The sequence below is a fragment of the Pteronotus mesoamericanus genome, unplaced genomic scaffold (assembly GCF_021234165.1).
Source record: "Pteronotus mesoamericanus isolate MK-2021 breed Mesoamerican mustached bat unplaced genomic scaffold, CSHL_Meso_final contig_702, whole genome shotgun sequence".
Taxonomy (NCBI): Eukaryota; Metazoa; Chordata; class Mammalia; order Chiroptera; family Mormoopidae; genus Pteronotus; species Pteronotus mesoamericanus.
Genome location: NW_026555239.1, coordinates 6,683,937 through 6,686,844, shown reverse-complemented (window position 1 = coordinate 6,686,844; position 2,908 = coordinate 6,683,937). Strand labels below are relative to the sequence as shown.

The window sequence follows — 2,908 nt, the reverse complement described above, 5'->3', positions numbered from 1 at the left end:
TCTTCAAGTCAGGAAGTTAGAAAAAAACAACAACATGGCCAACGCGGAGCCCACTCACCACCCCAAAGAAGAAAAGAAACAATAAGGGTGAGTTTCGGAAGCAGCACGCTGAGGGTGAGGAGCGGGAAGACAGGCTGGGTGTCCGAAGACGCTTACAGGGTCGTCGGCTCCGGTCAAGGCTGAGGAAGAGACCTCACACGCCGCGGTCTGGGCGCGCACGCCTAGGGTTTAGCCCGCCGTTTCCCAGGTGAAAAGCGGCATTTCTAGGAAGAGGGGTCGTTGGCTTCCCCGGAAGTGGTCTCGGCTGAGGGGGCGAGCGGAGCGGTGGTGAGGTTGTCAGGACCGGGTGGCGCCAGGCCCAGCCCGGTTGTGCGGCCAGGCCCGAGTCCAGGAGGAGAAAAGACCCTCCCTCCCTGGGCGGAGGCTCCCCTTCCCGACAGTCCGCCCGCGGAGTCGCCAGCCGCCGAGGGCCCCTGCGCCGCCTGTGGGAGACGCTCCGTGCGCGCCGGACGCTCTCGCACCCCATCCCGCTGCCCCTCCTGCACAGAATGTGCTGCGCCGCAGGCTCTGGAGGCAACCGCTGAGTTTCTGCTCATGACCGAGTAGACGTGACGCCCTGGCACCACAACAGAGGACACAAGTGTCCCTTCGCAGGCTCACGGCCAGTTGAGACCGTGCTAAGGAAAGCAGCGCGTCCGGATGAGGAGCCTTGGCCTCTTGGCGGCCAGGGTTCAAAGGAGAGACTCCGGCCCGCGTCGCTGGCCGGGGACCGACACCGAGCTGCTCCTGAGCACAGAGGTGCCTGCTTTGTGCGGACGAATAAACAACAGGACCCGCGGAACGGCCCAGCGGCGCGGGCCAGAGGCAGGCGGCGTGAGCCACGGACGCGGGCACGGGCAAGGTAGCCTTGCTGAAAGGATTTCTCATCTTTCGTCTCTGTTTGCCTGTGTTAGTCGGTGTTTTGCTGGCTTAAAGTGTTACCTCTTTCTGGCTCCTTCTCCTGTTCTGTTCTAATGGGTCTCAGATATCCCTCTCCTGACCCCTCATCAGAACCAGAAAGTGAGGAAGAAGAAAAGGCCCCCTACCTCGACGGGGGCCCCAGGGAAGCGCAGGATCCCGCTGAAGAAGAGGTGCCCCGCCGAACCCTTCTCGAGAGCCCTGCCTGGCAGGCTAAGTGCCTTTTAAAATATTCAACAACTTGAAAACCTTTCACTCCTCATTCCGGGTTACATCGTGCTAAGCTCTCAGATCCAAGCTCATCCCGGTCCATACACTTCGAGAGAGTGGCCGGAGCCTCTCCCATTGCCCCCGCTGTGCACCCACACCGGCACCGATTCCGGAACGGCCACCTCTGGCTCTTGTGGGGTCCCACCTTTTCAAAAGCCTCCGACAAGCCCCAGCCACTGTCCAGAGCCCATGCCCTCCACACAGAGCTCTGCCATTCGCCACCAAACAGCTGAGCCGAACCGTGAGCAGAGCCCGTCCAGTTACTGAACGCCAATACACACCCCGGAGTCATGTGCTTCTGGCGGTTGCCGCGGCTGGTTGGCGCCAATGGTTAGGGACGCAGGCCGCCCTGAGCCCATCGATGCCACTTGCTCTTACCCTGACCTCCGAAGCGAAGCGCAGCTCCCAAACTCAACTGCGTCGCTAAAGAGCCACCGTTCTGCTGCCCCTCGTGCTGCTCACTGGGAAAGCGGCACAACATCACGCAGCCCAGAGCCGGGAAAGGGGCCCCCCCACCCAAGCCGCCCTGTCCCGGCAAGCCGAGCCCACCACGAGCAGGGTGTGTGACGAAGCGGCCCGAAGCGCGGCTGCGGAGGGCGCGCCTTGGAGCTTTCCCTTTGCTGGCCCCGTGCGTGAAAGGAGGGCTTCGACGGAGAGGTCGTCAGAAGGGGCCCCTTGCAAAAGATAAATGAACGCTTCTCCACATTCAGCCCCCCGCCCCATGTCCTCGGCCTCTCTGAATGGGGGTGCTAACTGGGTATCTGGTTAGCAAAGGGCAGGACAGGCAGGCTACCGCCCCGTCGTCACCCGTCCTCCGCAGCGGCCGCTGGGGAGTCAGCGGCCCCCGACAACACCTCCCCGAGCACAGTTTCCTCGGACGTTGACTTTTGGGGAGGTAGTTGAATTAAACTGAATAACTAGACGAAAGAAAATGGGGGGGAAATGATCTACCTCCCTGCTTGTACGTGGATAGCTCCACACGCGGCCCACTTTAGGGGTTCCTGTTTTGCGGGGAGAAAGGGCCGTTTCACACCAGCCTCTTCCACGGCAGCCCTACGTCAGTGGCTGCAGTTAGAGCCGGAACGTTTCCCGGCTCCCCTGGGCTCCCTCCCGCTCAGCGGACCTGCAGGGTCGTGCCTGGGGTTGGCAGACGCCTTTGCTGTAGGGAGTGTATCTCCTGCTTCTTAGCGCCCAGACTGTAGTTAAGAGGAAAGAAAACACAGTCCAAACGGCCAAAGGGCGAAGGTTATTCTGGGAGCACGGACGTCCTCAGCGCCAACTGCTCACAGGTCACAGCGCTTCCGCCTGCGTGTTACTTCACGCGCCTTCCCTCCGTCGCCATGTCTCCAGGGCCGCCTCTAACTCCAGAGAGCCCTGCTTCAGAACACCTCCGCCTCTAGAGTCGGGAGTTAGGGTGTTTAGGTCACTGTTTTCCTCCCTAGATCAGCTTTCGGTATCTCTGAACAAGCGCGTGCCCTCTTGTAACCGAGACTTGTGCAGCGTCTGTTTAGTTGAGTCCAATGTAGATGTCAACATAAAATGCATGGGACCATTAGGTCTTTTCACTACATTAAAGAGTAAAACCTGTGTATGGTCCTGGTTAATGGGGCACCTAAAGGACTCAGAAAATAGATTGTTAAAGATGTAATATATATATACCTCCTTCAGTTTTGCCTTTCCC

General features: G+C 59.7%; 1 pseudogene; it reads left to right on the top strand.

Annotated features, from left to right (window-relative positions):
- Positions 1-1,013: 1,013 nt before the first annotated feature.
- On the top strand, positions 1,014-1,654 carry LOC129077918 (DDB1- and CUL4-associated factor 16-like; annotated as a pseudogene).
- The last annotated feature ends 1,254 nt before the right edge of the window (positions 1,655-2,908 follow it).